Source organism: Mus pahari, chromosome 14 (genome assembly GCF_900095145.1).
Source record: "Mus pahari chromosome 14, PAHARI_EIJ_v1.1, whole genome shotgun sequence".
NCBI classification, from domain to species: domain Eukaryota; kingdom Metazoa; phylum Chordata; class Mammalia; order Rodentia; family Muridae; genus Mus; species Mus pahari.
The window spans coordinates 25,865,385-25,876,461 of record NC_034603.1 but is presented as its reverse complement, the minus strand read 5'-3'; the positions used below and the strand labels follow the sequence as shown (position 1 = coordinate 25,876,461).

General features: G+C 45.7%; 1 long non-coding RNA gene across 1 annotated transcript in view; it reads left to right on the top strand.

Annotated features, from left to right (window-relative positions):
- LOC115065344 overlaps positions 1-9,395 on the top strand; it is an 11,434-nt gene extending 2,039 nt beyond the window's left edge. Inside the window, exons 2-5 of the long non-coding RNA XR_003845121.1 lie at positions 659-770; positions 1,331-1,408; positions 2,198-2,491; positions 9,167-9,395. This is a non-coding gene — a long non-coding RNA (uncharacterized LOC115065344). The remainder of the gene's footprint in view (positions 1-658; positions 771-1,330; positions 1,409-2,197; positions 2,492-9,166) is intronic.
- Positions 9,396-11,077: the final 1,682 nt, after the last annotated feature.

The following is an 11,077-nucleotide window of genomic DNA, read 5'->3' as shown; positions in this document are numbered from 1 at the left end:
AAAAAAAAAAAAAGGCAAACAAAAGGAAAGGGGGTGGGGGATGGAGAATGGGCATGGGATTGTGCACTGGTCCAGTCATAAGCTACCTGCTTGGTAGCTTACATCTTTAATTTTAGCACTTGGGAAGTAGAGTTTGGGCCAGCCAGGACTACAGAGTAAAGATCCTGGAGGGAGGAAGGGGAGGGGAGGGGAGGGAAGGGAGTGGGAGGTGGGTCACAAGGTCAGCACTGGTGCATTCTAAGTTCTTCCTACTTTTGCTTTCAGAGGTCTGTTTGCCTTTAGCCAGGCACTACTGATGTACAACTTTAATGCCAGCGCTTGAGAGGCAGAGGCCTGCATATCTCCAAGTCTAAAGCCAGACTAGCCTGGGACAGCCAGGACAATACAGAGAAACTCTGCATGGAAAAAAAAAAAAAAGGTTGGATTCCATCACCAAGTTTCAGTTATTGTTGGGCCCCAGGGCCTCCCCTAGGCTAGGTAAAAATACTCGAAGGCTGAGCCACACCTGGGTCTCTGGATACAGCAGCTGTCTTTTGCATTAGAAAGCAAAGCCCTAGCTAGCCAGATTCCAGCCTTGAGGGCCCTTGGGCGAGCAGTTAGCACCTCCCCGCACAGACGGTTAGCTCTAAGCACATTTTTTTTTTTTTCCCCACTACAGAAGAATGCCTGGGAAGAAGGAAATTGCCGCTTCTGTATTTGCTGCAGAAAACTGCAATGTGTGATACCATCAAGGAAGCTGGAGTCCCACGTCAAAGGAGACACACTCATTGGTGAGTCAAGAGATCTGAACACCAGCAAGGAAAGTTACTATGACTGGCTGGAAGGCATCAGACACACCATTTATCCCCAATTTTCTAAATAAACACAGCTCTATTCACTTTTCCAAGAAGGCCATTGACTCTAAAAACAAAACAAAACAAAAACATTCAACAGTGAAGGACTATGATTTTTCTCTTGAAGAGGTCTATCACGGCTAACTGCTAAAGACAGTTATCTTAGCTAAGGTGAATATGTCACAGGAAATGCCATTTAAATAGACGCTTTTTTTTTTTTTTATTTTTTTAGGTTTTTCGAGACAGGGTTTCTCTGTGTAGCCCTAGCTGTCCTGGAACTCACTTTGTAGAACAGGCTGGCCTTGAACTCAGAAATCCGCCTGCCTCTGCCTCCCAAGTGCTGGGATTAAAGGCATGCGCCACCATGCCCGGCTAACAGACGCTTTTTGTATGTGCTTGAGTAAGACATGGGAATATTTTTACTGGAATTTCTAGTTCTCTTTTCTTAGAAAAATAAATAAATAAAACGTTTCTTCTGTGTGTGGATGCTACGGCAGCCATGTGGAGTCTAAGGACAAGCTGAAGGAGTTGATTCTCTCTTCCACCACTCCTGGAGAATGAACTCAGGTTGCCAGGTGAGGTGTCTTTACCCACTGAACCATCTTAAAGGCTCAGGGTCTCCTTCGGTAGCCCTGATTATACTGGCACTCTCTATGTAGACTAGATCAACCCCAAACTCACGGAGATCTGCCTGCTTCTGACTCCCAAGTGCCAGGGTCACAGGCATGTGTCACTGCACCTGGCAAGATTTATTTAGCTTTAATCAAGCATAAGTGTGCACATGTGTACAGGTGCCCACAAAGTCCAAGGGCATCAGATCTCCTTGAGCTGGAGTTACAGGTAGTTGTGAGCTGCCTGATGTGGGTGCTAGAGGGTCTCCTGAAAAAGCTGTCAGTGCTCTTAACCTCTGGGCCAGCTCTCCAGCCCCCTTCATTCTAATTGTTATCATGAGTAGTTGAAATATATTTATACCATTTCGTTCACACTTACTTAACTGCTAACATTTGCTAACTCTGACAAGTCTCAGGTAGGGGAAGGGTGGGGGTGGGGTTCCCCAGCTACTGAGAGAATAAATAACTACAACTTCTGAGTGCAGTTTGGGTGTACCCTGGGACCCCAAACCTCAATGTCTGGATTTTGATAGATGAAACCTACTCAGGCTGCTCTCTTGAAGGTACTAGCAGGGGAGCACGGCTACTTGTATACTCTTTTTTTTTTTTTTTTTTAACTTAGATATTTTCTTTATTTACATTTCAATTGCTATCCCGAAAGTTCCCTATACTCCCCCCTCCCAGCCCCACTTGTATACTCTTGACCAAAGACCATCCAGGGTGCTTGGAGAATCTTATTTGCCTCATTTGCAGATGCAGGAGGGAGGATGGACCACAGGAGTAGCCAAACAGATCAGCAGAATCAACCCTGTGCTCAGTGGGGGTGGCACACATGAAAGCCAGATTGCTCTCACATCCAAAGCCACTGTGTTGGACTAGCTGCTGTACCGGAACACCAGGCTTAAAAATCAACCTGGAGACCTGGAGAGGTATCTTAGCCGCTCAGGGTCCTTGCTGCTCTTGTTGTGGACCAGAGTTTGGCTCCTAGCACCCAAGTTGAACAGCTCACGATCTCCGGCTTCTTCCTTCCAAGCTCTGGTATTACAGGTATGTAACACTATACTTGTTTTTTTGTTTGTTTTTGTTTTTTTGTTTTTGGTTTTTTGAGACAGGGTTTCTCTGTATAGCCCTGGCTGTCCTGGANCTCACTTTGTAGACCAGGCTGGCCTTGAACTCAGAAATCCACCTGCCTCTGCCTCCCGAGTGCTGGGATTAAAGGCGTGCGCCACCACACCCAGCCACTATACTTGTTTTATGTAGTGGTGAAGATGAAACCCAAGGCTTTGTCCATGGTAGGCAGCCTTTGTGTGGTGGTTTGAATAGCATGCTCTCCAAAGGTCATATATTTAAATCTGTGTGGCCTTGTTGGAAAAAGTTCGTCACGGGGGCGGTGGGCTTTGAGGTTAAGCTCAAGCCAGGTCACATGTCCTCCCTTCCTGCTGCCTGAAGACCTGGCGGTAGCTCCTTCTCTAACACCATGTCTGCCTGCAGGCTGCCATGCTTTCTGCCATGATGATAATGGACTAAATCTCTGAACTGTATGTAAGCCAGCTCCAATGAAGTGCTCTCCTTTAGAAGAGCTGCCTTGGTCGTGGTGTCTCTTCACAGCAATAGAACACTGACTAGGACATTCTGTTTTATAAGATGAAGAGTGAGCCAAGTCCGGAGGAGAAGCTAAAGCCATGTGTCACATCACTATGGGATCCCTCATTGCTTGCCTACTTGAAAGAACGATTCAGTCAAAGACCAGCATTTAAGCATAAGTTGGTTTCGTGAAGTGAGCAGCCGTGCAGATGGAGATTGGAATGAGCCTGGAGAGAGCTCTCGGTAGTTAAGCACTAGATAGTCTTCCAGAGGACCTGTGTCAGTTCCCAGCACCCACAAGTGACATACAACCATCTATAACTGTAGTTCCAGACTTTCTGTTGACCTCTCTGGTCTCTGCATGCATGTGGTACACTTTCATACAAGCCAGTAGAATGTGTATATGCACATTATAAAAAACATTTTCTTTCTTTCTTTCTTTCTTTCTTTTCTTTTCTTTTGTTTGTTTTTTTTTGTTGTTGTTGTTGTTGTTTTGTTTTTTCCAGACAGACATTTTCTGTATAGTCCTGGCTGTCCTGGAACTCACTCTGTAGACCAGGCTGGCCTTGAACTCAGAGATCTGCCTGCCTCTGCCTCTCAAGTGCTGGGATCAGTTAGACTTTTGTTTTGGTTTGGTTTTGAGACAGGGTTTCTCTGTGTAGCCTTGGCTGTCCTGGAACTCACTCTGTAGATCAGGCTGGCCTTGAACTCAGAGATCTTCCTACCTCAGCCTCCTGAGTGCTGGGATTAGAGAGAGAAAAAGACTGCAGTGAGCAGCCCCAAGACAGGCTACAGCCCAGTGGGTTCTACACTGTGGGTGATGATGATGATGAATATTTATGAGGTGAGAGGCCTATTTGTTGGGTGGCTCTTTTCACTCTTTTTTTTTTCTTTTTAAGATATTTATTTAATGCATATAAGTACACCACCATTGCTCTCTTCAGATGCACCAAAGAGGGCTCTAGACCCCATTACAGATAGTTGTGAGCCACCATGTGGTTGCTGGGACTTGAACTCGACCCCTGGAAGAGAGAGCAGTTGGTGCTCTTAACCGCTGAGCCATCTCTCCAGCCCTGATTTTCACTCTTAAATCATGGTAGACTTGGCATTCCTTTTGGGCATTTCTTCCTGAGGTCAGCTAGAAAACCCAAAATGGAGGCCAAATCTGCAATGTAAATGATATGCTAATGAGCCAGTCTCTGGAGGTTGCAGACCCCTCATTAACTAAAATGTTCAGAAAACATCTTGGTGCTCTAGCTTTTCATACAGCGGGAGGTGGGGGGTGGGGTGGGGGACACGCTTACTCACAGATGGTGTGACCAAGACACAGCTGCAGTTTTCCAGGGGTCCCTTACATCTCATTCCTCACCAATAGGTATCAAGAATGGTATCTCTGCTGTAGTTTTGCGCTCCCTTAGCTGGGGCTGTGCCTCTGAAAACAAAGCCACATCTGTTAACATATCTGGCTTAACACATCAGTCACGCCAGGAGCAGCTGTGCACATCCTGGGACGCGCGCAGCAAGAAGGAACACCATCAATGTGGTCAGCTCTGTGATCTTACAACACACCTCCCTACCCAGCCCCTGCTTTTATTCTCTGCCAGGGGAAAACAAATGTGTTTTCCATCCTTCTATCCGTCCTGCTGTTTCTCAGAGTAGTCCTCAGTGCACAGGGCTCTACAGGTGTTTTATTTAATCTATTAAGACAGTGTTGCATTCTATATCTCAGACTTCCCTGGGAGTCTGTAGCTCAGGCTGGACTCAAACTCATGGCAATTCTTCTGCCTCAGCCTCCCAAGAACCAGAATCACAGGTGTGTGTCATCATAGTTGGCTCAAGAACCTCATTTATTTGTTGCATATTTATTTATGTGTATATGTGTGAGTGCCTGCAGAGGCCAGAAGAGGACATCAGGTCCCCTGGAGCTGGAGTTACAAGCAATTGTGAGCCTCTTGATGTTGTGGGTGCTGGGTACCCAACAAGTCCCTTGAAAGAACAGGAAGCCATCTCTCCAGCCTCAAGTACTTTATTTTATTTTATTTTATTTTTATTTATTTTATTTACATGAGTACACTGTAGCTGTCTTCAGACACACCAGAAGACGGCATCAGATCCCATTACACACATGGTTGTGAGCCACCATGTGGTTGCTGGGAATTGAACTCGGGACCTCTGGAAGCTCAATCAGTGCTCTTAACCACTAAACCATCTCTCCAGCGCAAGTACTTTTTTTTTTTTTTTTTTTTAAAGATTTATTTATTTATTCTATGTAAGTACACTGTAGCTGTCTTCAGACACTCCAGAAGAGGGCATCATATGGTTGCTGGGATTTGAACTCAGGACCTTTGGAAGAACAGTCGGTGCTCTTAACCACTGAGCCACTTCGCCAGCCCCCAAGTACTTTATTTTAAAATGCAGTTTCCATCAGGACTCTTGGGGAAAATATCTCTTTGTTTGTTTGTTTGCTTTTTGTTTTTTGAGACAGGGTTTCTCTGTATAGCTCTGGCTGTCCTGGAACTCACTCTATAGACCAGGCTGGCCTAGAACTCAGAAATCTGCCTGCCTCTGCCTCCCAAGTGCTGGGATTAAAGGTGTGCGCCACCACCGCCCAGCCTTCTTTCTTTCTTTTTTTCTTTATTTGTATTTTATTTATTTATTTAGCAGCTGCAGTGTACTTATGTATAATAATAAATAAATCTTTTGGCCAGAGCGAGGAGGGACTGAGCGAGCAGGCTGACCAGAGCGAGCAGGTTGATCAGGGCCCAACAACCATATGAAGGCTCACAACCATCTGTATAGCAACAGTGTACTCATATACATAAATACATAAATCATTAAAAAAGAAAGAAAGAAAGAAAGAAAGAAAGAAAGAAAGAAAGAAAGAAAGGAAGGAAGAAAGAAACGAAAAGTCAGCCAGGCGTGGTGCCGCACACCTTTAATCCCAGCACTTGGGAGGCAGAGGCAGGCAGATTTCTGAGTTCGAGGCCAGCCTGGTCTACAAAGTGAGTTCCAGGACAGTCAGGGCTATCAGGGCTATACAGAGAAACCCTGTCTCAAAAAAAAAAAAAAAGAAAAAAAAAAAAGAAAAGAAAAGAAAAGAAAAGAAAAGAAAAGAAAAGAAAAGAAAAGTTACTGGTGTAGGAGGGGCAGTGCGAACCTTAAGCCCAGCACTGGGGAGGCAGAGGCAGGCAGATCTTTAAGTTCGAGGCCAGCCTGGTCTACAGAGCAAGTTCTAGGACAGTCAGGGCTACACAGAGAAACCCTGTCTCAAAAACCAACCAACCAACCAAATAAACAAACAAAGTCACACTGCCCTTCTTTAGGACAAGCTTATCCAGTAAGGCACCTGCTGCTAACCCTGACAGACAACCTGACACCGTCCCCAGGACCCACACAGTAGGAAGAGAGAACCACATATTATGTGATAAATAAATAAATGCATTTTTTTTTCAAAGCTGAACATGAACCTAGGTTCCATGCATACAGGGCAAACACTCTTCTATTGAGCTATATTTCTAGTCTCCGAATCAATACTTTATTTCTGGTTTTACTCATATGGGTGTTTTGCCTGCAGGTTTGACTGTATAGTCTCCCCCCCCCAAAAAAAAAAAAAAAAAACAGGATTTCTCTGTGTAACCCTGGGTGTCCTGAAACTCACTCTGTAGACCAGGCTGTCCATGAACTCAGGGGTCTGGGTATTTCTCGACTGCCTGGTTCCCTTGGAGAGCAGAGGAAGCACTGGATTCCCTGGGACTGGTGTTACAGACAGGTGTGTTTGCCATGTGGGTGCTGGGAATTGAAGTCAGGCCTTCTAGAAGAACAGAAGGTGTTCTTAACCACTGAGCCATCCTGCCTCCCATTCCAATCAGTATCTTGAACAAGTTCTTTCCTCTTTGACAACTTGTTGGCATCCACTGACTTGTTCTGCCAATGAGGTCATTCCCAAGGAGCTCCAATAATTTGTTGTTGTTTGTTTGCCTTTCTTCTTTGAGATAGGGTCTCATGTAGCCCAGGCTAGCCTCAAACTCACTATGCAGCCAATGACCATGAACTCCTGAGCCTCCTGCTTTTACTTCCCAAGAGCTAGGATGACAGGGACCACCACACCCCAGTGTGGAGAGGAGCAGTCAGATGAACCCACTTAATGGGGAGACCCAGATGGCAATGAGGTCTCCAGGGCCCCTCTCCAGACAGGCACCCTGGCTTCCTCCCCTTACTTTACAACTCCACACTTCTTCTTCTTCTCAGGAAGAAATTGCCTGTGTGACTGTCTCCTTCCAGAGAGGGCCCAGACAGCGAGCTCAGGAATTATTCATTGAATTCTCAGGTTTCTTATTAGTACAGTAATGGGTTCCTGGGAGTGTGGAGTCAGCACGCCAGGGGAATTCACCTAGGCTTTGGAAGTGCAGCAGCGAGGCAGGTTTCTGTCAATTGCTTCTTTCTTTCTGAGCACTCTTCTCTTTCTCTCTCTCTCTCTCTCTCTCTTTCTTCTTTCTCTCTCTCTCTTTCTCTTTCTCTGTCTCTCTCTGTCTCTGTTTCTGTCTCTCTCTCTCTCTCTCTGTCTCTCTCTCTCTCTCAACCTGGTTGGTCTCAAACTCAGAGATTCGCCTACCTCTGCCTCCCAAATCCTGGGACTAAAGGTATGCGCCACCACTGCTTCCCATAACTCTCTTGCTTAAGCCTGTATTGAAATATCTTTACCAACCCCCAGGTCTCCATAAAAAATTACTTCCCCCCATAAACAGGTGACACCACTAAATGTCAGGTGAACTGTGTGTATGCGTGCACATTAGCTGATCCTTATAGCACAGTGGCTAGATGAGTCAGGCTCATAGATGGTATATGTAAGCCAGCTGTGGTACACACCTGTGGTTTGGCATGTGGGAGGTAGGAGACAAGACCTTTGCAAGCTCTGAAACACCCTGGCCTGTCTGTAGCTGGGGGTTCTAGGCTTGCTACATAGCAAGACCCCATGTCAAATAAAACAACAAGAAGGAGGCAGGGTAAAAGGGCTCAACTTTAATCCCCACATTCAGGAGACAAAGACAGGCAGGTTGTGAGTTCACAACCAGCTTGGTCTACATAATGAGACTTTGTCTCAAAAGAGAAAAAAAAAATGGGGGGAGGGGCAGGGGTGGAGAGTTGGCGCCAAAGTTAAGGTCACTGGTTGCTCTTGAAGAGAACCTGGATTGGCTTCTCAGCACCCATCCAGTGAGTTACAACTGTCTGTAACTCCATTTCCAGGGTATCCAATGCCCTCTTCTGGCCTCTGGGAACACCATGCACAAACATGGTGACACACATACAGGTAAAACATTCATACACATAAAATACAAACAAATACATGTTTTGTTTGTGTGTTTGTTTGTTTGTTTGTTGAGACAGGGCTTCTCTGTATAGTCCTGACTTTGTAGACTGGGCTGTCAGAAGTCACAGTGATCCCCTACCCCTACCTCCTGAGTGCTGGGATTAAAGGTATGCACCACCGTGCCCGGCTCAATAAAACTTTAAAAAAACAAAACAACCACCCCCCCACAGAAACATAACACAGAGCTAGAGAGATGGCTCATCTGTTAAGAGCACTGACTGCTCTTCCAGAGGTCCTGAGTTCAATTCCCAGCAACCACATGTGGATGACAACCATCTGTAATGAGATCTGATGCACTCTTCTGGTGTGTCTGAAGACAGCTACAGTGTACTCATGTACACTGAATAAATAAATAAATCTTTTTTTATTATTATTTTTTGGTTTTTCGAGACAGGGTTTCTCTGTATAGCCCTGGCTGTCCTAGAACTCACTTTGTAGACCAGACTGGCCTCCAACTCAGAAATCTGCCTGCCTCTGTCTCCCAAGTGCTGGGATTAAAGGCTTGTGCCACCACACCCAGCTATAAATAAATCTTAAAAGAAAAGAAATGTACTTACATAAAAAGAACAAAATGTCTATGACCCCAGCAGTTTGAGGGGATGTATAGAGGAGGCTCACAGGAACAAGGCCAGTCTGGGCTATATAGCAAATTCAAGATTAGCTGGGCTACAGAAATTCCTGATCTAATCAATCAATCAATCAATCAATCAATCAAATTATGTATAAATTATTACATATGTTCTAATTAATTTTGTCCCTTTTATCCCCAGGGGCTCATACTCTGGAATCCTAGTGACAGCACAAATACAGAGGTACTGTGAGTCTGTATTGAGTTGATTTCACTAATATAACAACTGTGGCTGTGGGCCCATTGAGATGACCATTGAGATGGTAAAAAAAGGTGTTTGTTGCCAAGCCTGATGACCTGAGTTTGACCCCAGAACCTACCTGGTGGGGAGAGTGGAGTCCTAGAAGATGCCCTCTGATCTCCATATGGGACCCCTGACACATGCACACATGCCTGTACACACACACACACACTAAGTAAATAAATATTTAAGACTTTTGTGTATGTGTTGCTAAACAAATAATGTAACTAGCCTTGAGAGGGCCTTGTACTTTCAAGAGATCCTCCTGCCTCAGCTTTTGCAGTGCTGTCAACTACTGACTCTGAGAGCCTGGCAATTAAAGGCTGAAGAGATGATTCAGTCGTTACAAGTATTGGTTGCTTTTTCAGAGGACCCGGGTTCAGTTTCCAATACCCATATGGTGATTCGAAATGTCTATTGCAACGGATCCATTGCCCTATTCTGGTCTCCTAGGGTACTGCATGTGGTACCCAGGCACACATGAAGGCTAGATATCAAAACTGAAATGAGCAAATCTTTTTTCTTCCCTCTAAAAGAAAGTGTTTTGTGCTTAACTCTAAGGGCTGAGATCACATCCCCCTTGTCTCATTACTTAGATTTATTTTATTTTTTGCATTGTATGAGTGTTTTGTCTGCAGGTATGGCTGTGTAACATATGCATACCTGGTACCTGTAGAGTTCGGTTTGTTCCCCTGGAAATGGAATTACAGACAGTGTTAAGCAGATTCTAAGAAGCCAGTGCTCTTAACCACTGAGCCATCTCTCCAACTCCTAAAATAAGTCTTTTAAAAAAAGACTCAAAAGAAAAAAAAAAAATAAAAAAATAAAAAAATAAAAAAAGACTCTAGCGCCGGGCGGTGGTGGCGCGCGCCTTTAACCCCAGCACTTGGGAGGCAGAGGCAGGTGGATTTCTGAGTTCGAGGCCAGCCTGGTCTACAGACTGAGTTCCAGGACAGCCAGGGCTATACAGAGAAACCCTGNCTCNAAAAAAAAAAAAAAAAAAAAGACTCTAGCCGTCACCCCATTAACTGTCCCATATTCCAGGGCTCTCTGGTTTTCTCTGTGTGTGTTCCCCCAGCCCCTGGGTTTCCCTCACACCTAGCCTAGACTCAGGGACAGCTTTTGGGCAGGAGCCTCAGGTGTGAAGCACCCTGGCAGGAGGCTTGATGTTGCCTGCCCAACACAACACGAGCAAGGCAGTGATCTGTGACTACTGTAAGGCGGGGGAGGCAGGAGAGGGGCACCCTGCTCTGCTGTCGGGGGAAGAGAACATCTTGCCCGGTTTCTGAATGCCCCGTGTTTGTTTGAAAACATTGGAGGCTAAATCAACCCACATTCCGTGTCAACACTGCATCTCAGTCAGGATCAGTAACTTCTAAGACCACACCCAGCCTTCTGGGAGCTCTGTCCATCTGTCCATTTTTCCATCTTTCCAATCCTGGCCCCACCCACCTCTGAATTATACCCTTAAAAGCCCTAGAGCTGGCTTCCTTGTCCTGTTTGGCCAGAGTCTCAGAATCTTCTACAACACAAAGGGGCTCTGTCAGCAAGCTAGAACTGGGTAGTGGTGGGCTAAAGGACTCCAGAACCAGGGTGAACCGGATCCGTGGGAGTGGGACTCTGAGAACCATCTCAGGTCCCTTCCTCTCTCTCTGCTTCCTGCCTGCTGTGAGTGGAGCAGCCTCCTCCACAGGCTGTTGCCATGGTGACAGTCTGCCTCTGAAGGATCCGCCCATAACAGATTGAGGTCCAGGTCCTGCCTGATGTTGCTTATCAGGATCTTGGCCACAGGAAGGAAAAGAGTAGCTAATA